Genomic DNA, 12,185 nt, shown 5'->3' on the forward strand with positions numbered 1-12,185 from the left:
CATCCTTCCAGCCTCACTATGTGCATGGAGTCGACTCTGTCTCTAACAGAAATTGTACCAGGAATATTCTGAGAGCTAAAGGGCGGCAAGCCTTAACGCCATCTGTGAGCCGATTGTCTAGAGACAATATGGGACCCTCGACGTCTCACAACCCAATTGTCCTTCACGACCTGTTACAAGGACAGCTTTACCTCTTTTCTACCTCAGTCTACATGAAATAGTGCCGGGATTGCACACTGAAACAGACAACGACCACATCCTTCAGACCCCTTGAATATCTTCGCATTTCGTACGAGGCTCTACAGCTCTCCTTCATGTAGCTGAAATAGCATACAAGCCCGAACACAAGGCAAAGTTATTTTTGCAAATGCTGCTTCTTAGAAAAGAGGAATCGCCATATTTTCGGGTCAGTTGCTTAGTTCTCACTATCATTGCCTTACATTCTCTTTAACAAGGGAGTCAATCCTATATTTCACAGAGATGTTCATTAGAGTGTAACTGATGAAAGTTTAGTAATAAGTATACAAATTCTTATTGCATATTTAGTTTGTGCCTCAGTCGGTCGGTATAGTTCGCTTGCGGACTAAAACCACGGAATTTGTTTTGTTTGTTTATTTAGTTTGTCATGTGGCAATAGTGGTGCATAAAAGTGTAGTGAGGAGTGTTGTTAANTTGTCAGTATACAAAAACAGGAAAGAAGCATTCATGGCCTGTTTATGCAAGCAGGTAGGAACTGGAACAGAGTTTCGTGACAAGTGTTTGAAAGCATTCTTCTGAATCCTATTTGTAAGTGGGGAGAACCAAGAAATCCTCAAAGGAATTAGATACCTCCAGAATAAGAGCCCAAGATTTAATCTACTCGATTTATTTGTTGACATAACATAAAGTGAAATGCGATTGGGTTCATGATAAGCCTCTTCTCTTAAACGTGTGTTCCATCTGCAGCCAGTGGCTGAGGAAATGAAGACGGTGGTAGAGAGGAATGAACTAGAGGCGACCGAACAAGCATTCGTCTCCCTTTGTACAGCAAAGGATTTGTAAGAGAGATCTTGGTAACAAAATAGACCGATTACTGTAGTTAGTCTGTCACTTCATTACTCTTAAATTCTTCATAAGTGTCAGGGTTCAATGCAGGGACTTCTCCTTCCGGGGATTAAGATATGAGGGCAACGACCTTTCACAGTTTCGTAATTCCTGAAGTTCCAGCCCCATTCTCAAAATTACAGGAGTTATAATCCAGGATTATTACAAATGATTTCAAGAGCTCTGAGTAAAGTATCTTACTTCGTAAGTGGAACAACGCACAATCTCACGGTCTGTACTTAGAATAACATTAATTACCGGGTGTTTAAAAACAACGTGCGCAGTTATTTGACCCAAGAAGGACGAAATGATTTTCAAGCTTCGGCTGTTACATAATGATAAACATCTTGTTTTATGCAGCGACTTACTACTGGAGACTCACCTCCAGCTAGTGTCGAGGTCAAGAAAATATTTATCTATACATCCACTCCCCCATACGCCTTTGTGGCATAGTGCTTAATTCGTTGAGCACAGGGACAACTTTACCTTTTTTAACTTTAGTTGCTATTGGAGTGGTTAAATCACCTGGAGGCCCACATTGACAGGCTATTTGTTCAAAAGAATACTTGGTATTCTTGTCTATTACGGAATATTTCTCTCTCTCTTTCGTATCTGTGTTGCTCCCACTTCGGAATATAGGGCATTCGTGAAACGCTTTCTTTCACTTCAGTTTCTTAATCCTAAAAGCGTCGGTAGGACTCCTTGCAAAGGTGATCAGCCCGTCGCAAGGCCGCTACATACACACCGAACAATGCAAACAGACATCCATGCCTTGAGTTGGATTCGAACCCACGATCATAATGTCCGAGCGAGTGAAGACAGTTCATGTCTTAGACCGCGCGGCCACTGTGACAGGCCAAAACTCGTCACAAAATTAAATGCTTAGCAGGCTAGAATCATCCAGTGCAATGCTCCCTTATTGATAGCTTTATCGCACATTAGAAATGCCCCTACTAAGAAGTCTCTCTTATCACTAAGCAGAGTTTTCCTTAAAAGGATAATAATCAGATGGTTAAGAAATTATTCGCCTTTAACGGAGCTGGAAATTCGTTACCATATTCATAAGAGCTCATCACTGTCACCTATCCTGAGCCAGTTGAATCCAGTCCTAATCCTCATACGAGATTTCTTTGAAACCTAAAGTATTATCAGTCCGTTACAACCGAATGGAGCTGCTTGTCTGCTTAACTAACTGGACACATACTGTCTTTCCGCTTTTCGCAGGTGTTAATGTCGCTATAGGTTCCATGATTGTTGCTGCTAATAAGCTAAAGATAGTGAATTTGTCAAATTAATTCCTGGAGTGATTTTTCCAGCGAAATTTACTATCCTCTGGGATGCGAAGCCCTGTGGTCTGGTAGATCGTTAACCAGTCATACTGAATACACTGCGTTACATCCCGAAGACAGTAATATTCATAGGGAACCTCAAATCTCACACATTTCCACAATTTGTAACATAGTCTCCACAGATCAGTCACTTAAAGTTAGACTCGAATTAAAACATAGCAAGATTAGAGTCCCGTTTTCAATCTATCAGAACAATAGAACTTCATACGAAAATTGTTCATTCACAAATTTTGTAGACATTTTGTAGTGATGATGCTTATGTATATTACAAGAATATTGTCATTCTGTAAATTGTTGTATCTTGACATAAATTCCGCTGTCCTTTGAAAACTATTTTCGAGTTAATGAGGTTGGGTGTGTTTGATTGAGTTAGTTTTTAACAGTTTCCTGATCCACACTTCAAAGTGCTTAATATTAGTAAAAGATTTGACTTGGTTCATCCTGGTCCGTCACACAAGCAGTAGTATAGAAGTTTATCAACTCCGTCCAGTGTGACTGATAAATGTTTTTGTCTCCTTTTTAATATTTCATCTTTGACATGTTTCGGTCGGAGCGACATATCAGTACATACGGAAACTATTACAATGTGGTTGGTCCATATCAATGTATACATATAATATCATTACAATATCATGAATATATAATATTGGCCTTTAACAACTACAGCGATGTGTCTGATTTTATTAAAATTTTTATAAATTATTATAATTAGATTATTATAAAGTTTGGTTTAAAAAACTTCTTTAAAATTTAGTAAATCTAGTAACAGATATTTAACTATAGTCCTCGCCATAACTTACAACTCTACTCCTGAGTTACGTTGTGAAGATTTCATCAGGTTGTACTCTCTGAAAACACCCCTCGCCTCTACAATAGAACGTACACCTTTCATTTCTTCATCAAAGAAAAATAGATGTGATTGTAGTGACTTTTAATGTGCTAAATTTTAGTCTGAGCTTGAAGGTCTGGTATGACCCAAAATTAATTTTTTAATGGCTCTTCCAGCCTATTCAGGGCCCTGGCCCTTTATTCACTTCCGTTATCATTTTTCACAGAAGGTAGGACTCCTTGGACGAGTGATCAGCCCGTAGCCATGCCGGCCGCTACCTAAACACAGAACAACATAAACACAGAATAAACGCATACACAAACCAAACATCCATGCCTTACTTTTTGTTATTGCTAGTGGGGTGGAACTAAGTCCCTTGTATTGCGCCCACTTCTGGCCTATTGTACCAGCCCCAGATGATAGGTGAGGGTGATTGTGGAGCAATTGGTGGAATGATGATTGTCAGGGGAAACCGAAGTACTCGGAGAAAACCTGCAACAGCGCCACTTTGTCCACTACAAATCCTACTTGACTAGACCCCGGGATCGAACCCGGGCCGCCGCGATGGGAAGCCAGCGACTAACCGCTTGAGCTATGACGCGGCCTCCCCATGCCTCAAGTAGGATTCGAACCCACGAATCCAGCGTCTGAGCAAGCGAAGACAGTTCATGCCTTAGACCGCGCGGCTACTGTGACCGTCATGACCCACAATTCTAAAGGAGAAAAAGCAAAACCTAACACAAGACAAGAAGTAAGATAGTCGGACTGTTGTGACGGGACTCGTTTCCTACAAATTTGTGCATGACATGAAAGCTTTATGACCAGTTACTGAGTTATATTTGGCGTTGTGTTAATCAAAAACTTCACGCTTGCCACCCTGCAAACCTAACCTTTGTGAGATGTTTCAAGTTTTCATCTTTCTGAAAGAAATCACAGATGTAATTTTCCAAAGAAAATGATATGTAATAGAATATTATAGGTAAACAATTTTAAACTCTGCATTAATATACTTATAAATCACCCAATTATACAATAAAGAGATGAATCCTATATAACGTAATTATGAATTACACATTTATACGTTTAGATTAAATTACAGGGGAAAAAATAATATGCAATTAGTTCCTTTTCGTTACAATTGGTCAATATGATTTATGAAAATGTAGTGGTTTAGTTTCGAGCCATACTTAATCAGTAAAATTATCTGTGTCACGTTACCATTCAGGGCGGTAGGACTAAACTGTTGTAACCCGAATGTAATTAAAATATTTCAACCCGCCTGATCAAGGGAATTAGGCCAGTTTATTTCGTATGAGCGGTTCGCCGGGTTTATGCGGCAACTTCTCTAACCTTCACGCATGATGGTAATCTACACAGAGCATAACAGGCGAACTCGGGTTACTAGAGTCTTGAAAACCACGTCCTTGAAGGCAGTTATTAAAGTAAGGTCTCATTTTTTCCTTGTGCATTTTATTTCAACCTTTATGGTCTCTACGGTTTAAAATTACAGTCTGTAGTATTTTTATTAAAATATGAGCTGTTCTGATTACGGCTGCTTTCTGTAAATTATCTGTGGACTTCTACTCCGGTACCGAAAACAAAAAGATGGTGGAAGATTTTTGCCGTCGCTACTTTATTATTATTGTCGTTGCTGTTATTATTATTACTACTGATTTTATTTAGCCTTTCTTTCTTGTGTTTCCATTAGGTCTAGAGTTATACCCCACCACTTGGGTGTCAAGTTTCAGACTGTAGTGTTTTCCTCAAAATTTGTTATGCTCAATTAGCTACTCTACGAAGTCTTGTGCAGGCCAGGAAATGGGGGTAGACGCGAATAGACGCCGTCTACTTAGTTCCAGATCGCATCATTAGTCGTTTCCAACGCTCTAAGGCGTCGTAATTGTCATATATATATATAGAAACAAATTCACGAGCCTACATTGTAACAATTTCCTTTAATATGTGTTGGTCGTTCACCCGACGTTTCCACAAATCTGGAGTGTCTAACCAGTTCTGCAGAACCATTTCCGCCTTTGCTTCAAATCTGAATATTGAATTACCGGTATCATCAAGGAAAGTGAGATGGGCGCACTGATATGTTGGGATTTTGGACTTTATCCATCGTCCTGGTTTTTAAGATAACAAATAAAAACACGACGTTTAGGAAACTGGATCTGTTTCCGTCCTCAGTTGAGGCTAGCTCTTTCTAAGGGACCCAACTGAATAGGTGTTTTCCTTCACCTGAGGACGGAAACAGATCCAGTTTCCGAAACGTCGTGTTTTTATTTGTTATCTTAAAAACCAGGACGATGGATAAAGTCCAAAATCCCAACATATCAGTGTGTTATACACCATCGTCAGAATCCTATAGTAACTACTTGAGATGGGCGGTTATACAGCAAGTGTGAGGGTTAGCGCGATGAGGATATTATGAAAGATAAGAGCACATTGGACAGTAAAATTAAAACTGGCCTGAATATAATATGAACTGAATTCGGTTCGCTCGGAAAAGGTTAAAATTCCGAGCTCTTACTAAGGGAGTAATGAGATTTCTCTTTAGTTGCATAGTATCGGAGAATAGTTTGGCTAACTGGAAGGCTATCAGTTTGTCAAGAAGGTCTGTGGTACATTTAGTTCCTTTTGATATTATTGCTATCGTCATCATCATCATCATTAGCAGCAGCACCTTCCTTATTGATGTCAGTTTTATTTCCTGCTGGCTTTTCATATTTTTGAATTTGGAACTCTGCCAACTGTTACTGTGTTTAGAAGATATATCCGTCTTGTGGCATTATATATATTGTGATATGACGCCCGAAAGTCGGAATAGCGAAATCAGAATAGACTATCATTGCTAGACAACGACTCGGTATAAACATTCCCGCGTCAACGAATATGCAATCAAAAATCGAATAACTTCCGTTGCTATACAACCGCGCTGTAAATACGCCTTTACAACAATAGAGATGGTGTTTTCTGCGTGGTTCCTGCAAAGTGGTTATAAAGAGAAGCAGTTGAGTCGAGTTTCGAGACGCCAATTTGCCGAGATATGAGCTTGGGAGCAGAAAAATTGAATTGTGTCAACTGTGGCAAAGAACTGGCTCTGAAAATAAGACTTCATGTGTGAATGAAGTGGCAGGGAGACTGTCGCAAATCCGTTGCCAGGATTCGACTAGTGAAGACTGAGGACCCTAGTGCGTGTGTAGTGGTGAACTGTGAAGTGTGTATGTCAGTGATAGCACTTTAATTATGTGTAGTCCAGAGTTGAATGAATGAGGTGTCAATAAATCTAATCATCCAAACAAAAGCCCATCTTCTAAGTGACGCACAACTCCTGCGCGTGACAATAAAAGGCATTCCTTCCAATTCCAGCTCTTGAAGATGTTGCTACTGCTGCTGTTGCGTATTACTGAGAAGGCACCTCTCATGGTAAAGATGGCTAAAGTTTGAAGTAGATTTTATTTCAAGAAAGGAAGGCAGGCATCATAATTCTTCTCAGAATTTCTTGTTCTATTCCAGTGTAAGTACTTGATGTTATGATTTATGTTTCATCTTCCAGGTAAAACAGCCTGGCCAGAAGAAACTCAGTTACTAGGGGCTATGGAGAGCATTTCTGCTGAACCCAGGTCAATTTCTGCTCTGCCTTACAGATTGTCACAGAAGCTCAGGTTATACGAGTATGTGGAAAATCCACCTTTTCAACCTGGTAAGAATGATATATCAAGCTTTTTCCTTCATGCAATATGGGTCAGCTTACATTCGATAACTCCACTTCACATTTCGCTTAACCAAAACACCTGTCATGTTTCTAAGAGCTGGAACTTTGTAGTATTTACTGGACCTCCTGCCCCAGGGACATACACGTCTAAGTCATAAGTCTGTTGTGTACAATGTTAGAGCAGATGTAGGTAGCAGTGCGGGAACGTCAGTTTTACAGAAGTGTTAGCAATGCAATGCTCTGTGCCCTGCGAGAATGTAAGCAACTGAAGTGTGTTAACATTCCTTGTTTGGCTAACATAGCTTGGAATATCATGCACTCTCTCCTTCTCTCTTCTAATTTTGCCTGTACCCACAGATGGGTAGTGTAAGCCAGAAAGCCCTTGATAACTGCGCCTGGGATTGGCTGACTAGAGGCAGCAGACAAAAAAAATATCTGATTGCTTCACCTGCCAGCATGAGGAATTTCCAATGAACCGCAAACCTTAGGTTGCTTGTTTTTATTTCCCAAATATTAGCCTATGTAACATGGTTAACGCGAATGGTCTACCACTGATAGACAGGCATATGTTGTGAGTGTGAAGCCTGCCCTCCCCCTCCAATGACATCCATATCTAGCACTGAGATCAGCTGTATCTCCACTGCAATGTATTTCCTTCATAGTGAGGTGCTTAATTAAGCACAGAGACAACCTTTACTTTGTTGTCATATAAAATAATAATGTAATGGATATAGCACAGAATACAGGATTGACCACATATTCTCCATTTGTCAGTGGATAAACAGAATATCGTTAATATTCCATGGCATAGAACCAAGTAATGGCCAGTTTCATGGTTTATCTCTTTTGTCAACATCAAACAAAAAAGACCTCAGGTCTGAGAAACTAGTCAATTAATTTACATTCTGAGCAGGAATAAATTTTAACAGAAGTTTCATGCATGTTTTACAGCTCTCTTTCACTTATCCAGTTTTAGAAGTTCATATTGAATGTCCCTAGTTAGTAAATTTGGCAGCAGTGAATTAATGAAGTTTGAAAATGAGATGGCCTCTAGTGGCATGGTGTTCATGCTGTCATGAAAACTGACTGATTTCTTCAAAAGTTATCAGAAATAAAACACACATGTCGATATGACTTCAATAAGTCCTACTTGAAAGTACACATTGAAAGTTCTGTGAGCATAGAGAAATGTACTTACGAACCAGGTAACATTCTGAGGTCATACATAGGTTACTGTGCTATTTTTCCAGAAATCTGAACAATAACAATCCATGCAAACAAGGACTTTTTTACTCAAAATCTTTATAACGTATGCATGAATTTAAAATAATTCCTGAACCGTCTTACATTATATCCTACCCTCTCTTCTGTAGGTCTCATTGTACACAGCTGGTCAGCTCAACAATGGTGGATGAGTCACAGACAACTGGAACTACTGTTGCATCATGTTCATGCTGTAGAACCACTATAAGATTGAAGGTAAAAAGTAGAAGTAAAGGTATCCCTGTAATAGGCGTTGGAGGCCCATAGGGTTGTGAGATGTTGAGGTTCCCAGTGCCAGCCACCTGTTACCTGCAAGAATATTCCAAGAATATTCCTGGTACTCATTTCTGTTAGAGGCTGAGTCAACCCCAGGGCCATAGTGTGGCTGGATAGATTAGGTAAATTGAAAAAATTGAATGACCTCATCGGGATCTGATCCCATGACCTTCCAACTTATAGCATAGTGCCTCAACCAACTACGCTACCGCGTGCCCCCTAAGATTGAAGGTGTTTTGAAAATTATGTATTTCATTGGAATAAACTTACAGTCAGGTGGAATATCTAATACATATAAGATCAATGTCCACTTTCTGGTGGTATAGGCCAGCAGACCAGCATACCAACAAACACTTGATGCATGTCAGCTAACTTGCTAGAAGTCAGAACTTGCACTTCTGCCAGTGCATTGAGTGTTTCGAACTTGAGAACAAATCCAAACGTAAGATAACTGGTAGATGTGTTTTTATAAAATAAAGCACTGGATAAGATCAGCAATATTGCTCATTTCTCATACTGTTATTAGTGTTTGTAACTTGTCACAACATATCACTGATCTAGTTAAACTTTGAAATGGGTCCCTTGTGTTAACATCATACTGTACTCTTAGGTTTTGATTGATAAGACGGCCTCCAGATTTGGAGTGTAGCTGTGAATATGTTGAATAAGCAAAGATGGAACAGCCAGTGACAAGTGGTGATCCTCCAATTTAGGGGTTGGGTGAGGTGGTAACAAAACTTCGTTCTAAGAAGCAGATTATACAGAGACCTCAGTCTCTTGTGAGCTCAGTAAGGAATCCCTTAGGTGGTGACGAGGTGGAAAACTTATAAAAGTGTCACATTTGACGGAAGGAACTTGATTGTTAATTTGTTAGTGTGACGGACCAGAATGAAAGACCTTAAAATCCCTTAGACTTAAGTCTTGAAAGCATAGTGGTTAGAGGGTGACTAGATACTTCAACATTAAATGACTCTGCATTTTGCCCATATTGTGCATTTAAGTGTTTCATGTGGTTCTTGGCATAAATCATTATCTCTAGACAGCTTTAAGTATTTAAATTATTTATAACCGCCACATACAAGAATATGAATATGACTCATGCATCACCACGGCAATTCCCAGGCCAATTCTTGTGTTATCTCTGGTGGACACAAAGGTATAGAGACAGAATTTTCTCTGAATATTTTGATTCCACCAGTTCATGTCTCTCATTGTCCTACTACCTTTGTCTCAGCCCATTCATATTCGCCATAATATCTGTAGAAAAATTTGTTCTGTGTGTTCCTTGTTTTAGATACCCAGTAATGTATGAAGAATTACTGAACAGTTACTGAACAATGTTGTAGTGCAGGGGGTGATGCATTATAATCGGCTGCTGGATATTATTCACTCCTCCTGCAGAGGTAACTGTTACAAGTAAAATCTCTCTGTTCTTAACTTCTTCATGAATGTAATTTTGATTTGTTAGTGTTGTTACCAAGTATTTGAACTTTGTCACATTTTTTAATGACCTGTTAGTTGTCTTTATGTTATTATTCTGTCCTACATTCTGGTGATGAGAACATGTACGTGGTTTTCTTTGCATTTACTTCTACACTAACCTCCTAACTGGTATCTAATAGAGCTTTTTTTAGTATTTATGTTTTCCTCAAATTAACAACACAACCATAGATCATAAGGTGTTGTATTCCACTGACTTTCATTCCACCGAAGTTTTTTTCAGTTTCCAAACGGTGCTCTAAATCAAAGTTGAAAAGCGATTTGGGTAAAGCATCTCCTTTCTTCAAACCATACCAAGTAGGAAGCATATCAGACAAAACTTTACATATATGGACTTATGATTCATTTAATCCTCTTGGAGGCTATGGGAATAAGTAAAAGGTAAAAAATGTAAAGTTGTCCCTGTGCTTAACTAATTGAGCATTACGCCATGAAGGCATATGGGGGAGTGGATTATAGATTCACATTTTCTTGACCTCGGCACTCGTTGGAGTTGAGTGGTCAGCTTCACGCCCCTGCCTCTTTACCTCCATGAAAATAGCTCCCGGTATCCATTGAATAGGGGGTTGGGTGGACCCCAGAACCGGTCTGGACGACATGAGAAGAAAAAATTATGGGAAGAGGGTTTTTCCAGAAACTCTTCGAATTTACCGCGTCTGTATATTATTTCCCACGTTTTGAACGTTCTTCCACCTAGCGGAAGATTTTAAAAACAACAAAATGCGACCGGCTACAGTAGATAAGTTAGTAATGGAGAAGAGAAGTTGTTGGCTCTGTGCACAATGAAGATTTGTGTTTGGTTAAGTATGCATTATACATATATAATAAATATTCTCATAACCGTGTTTTACTCTAAACGTACCAGAAAAGTTGTGTTTCAGTAATATGAAATATAATTAAATATCATTCTACGTGAAGAAATTGTAGTATAGTTCAACATAACCTCCAAATAGTGCTGGAATTAGTTGTACCTGCAGTTGGGTATATTGTATAATTTTTACACATAATCTGCTGAAATTATAATACTTGTATATGTCATGTTTGTACATACATACATACATACAGTGGAACATCATTCTGGTGCCATAATACAAACATTTGAATATTTTTAGTCTTATTTTTGTGATTTTATATATATATATTCCCCCCCCCCCTTTTAGGTCTGTATGGACCAAAGCAAATATCGGATGAAGAAGTTTTTCTTGTTATATTTTCACTTCTTCTGATTCTGACAACTCAGAAACTGAGCAGCAGCAACAACAAAACGAAAGTAATGGTGAACATATGAAGGACATATCCGAGGGTCCAACAGAAGGAAGTCAACCCAGGTACCAAGCACCAATGTAACTACAAATTTATATTTGGAAAGTGATACAAGTGATGAGGATGACAACAGTGATGACAGTGCTGAAGATATGGAAGAAGTGTGGTCAGGTGACATTAGAAATTTTGAAATGTTGGGTGTCAGTATGGGTAGAGACCTGTGACTGATAAATGTGGTGTGATTTCATGAGAAGGAAAGGGGCTATAGCAAGTCTTATAAATATTTACTAAAGGTGGTTAACAACACATTATCAAAATAAATGTGTATGCCACTCAGTTAAGGTGGCACAAGAAAGGGGTTGTATTTTAAATGCAACCACCAGAAACTGGAGTGATATAAATATTGATGAACTTCAAACATGGATGGGGATGCTGCTTTTGATGGGAATGTATCAGCTGCCAGGTTCAGATTTGGAGTTCCTATAATAGTACAGGCTATTGTAACCGCTCACTTCCTTTGTGCCCTTTTCGTTGTGCGCCACTCCACCACCGCTCACTTCTTTGGGTTCTTTACTTTAATCAGTAGAGCTGGGTTCCTATCCCAGGGTCTTATAAGGGTCTGGCTCGGACAGGGCAGGAAGAACACTTCACTACAATCACCCACCTTTCGACGGTTGCACTTAGTAGTCCTTTAATCCCTTCCAGCTTTCTGCATACAACTGAATTTATTAATACTATTGATTTGAACTGTACTTATACTATTTTACGGAAGGGCCGTAGTGGTAAATTTAGTGTCCGACTTTGCCGAAAGTAGTCTCAAGACTTTTCGAGGTGGAATGCCCTCTCTCTGAATTCTGAGGTCCACGAACCCCAGACTCCAAGAGAAATCCACTCCTCCACTTCT

The 12,185-nt window shown here is 39.2% G+C and overlaps 1 long non-coding RNA gene across 2 annotated transcripts in view; it reads left to right on the forward strand.

The window, feature by feature from the left end:
- Positions 1 to 11,395, forward strand: part of LOC111869710 — a 185,263-nt gene extending 173,868 nt beyond the window's left edge. For both annotated transcript variants that reach the window (XR_002843707.2, XR_004513582.1), the window contains exons 5-8: positions 6,821 to 6,967; positions 8,353 to 8,458; positions 9,813 to 9,921; positions 11,259 to 11,395. This is a non-coding gene — a long non-coding RNA (uncharacterized LOC111869710). The remainder of the gene's footprint in view (positions 1 to 6,820; positions 6,968 to 8,352; positions 8,459 to 9,812; positions 9,922 to 11,258) is intronic.
- The last annotated feature ends 790 nt before the right edge of the window (positions 11,396 to 12,185 follow it).

This window comes from Cryptotermes secundus, unplaced genomic scaffold (assembly GCF_002891405.2).
Source record: "Cryptotermes secundus unplaced genomic scaffold, Csec_1.0 scaffold2057, whole genome shotgun sequence".
Taxonomy (NCBI): domain Eukaryota; kingdom Metazoa; phylum Arthropoda; class Insecta; order Blattodea; family Kalotermitidae; genus Cryptotermes; species Cryptotermes secundus.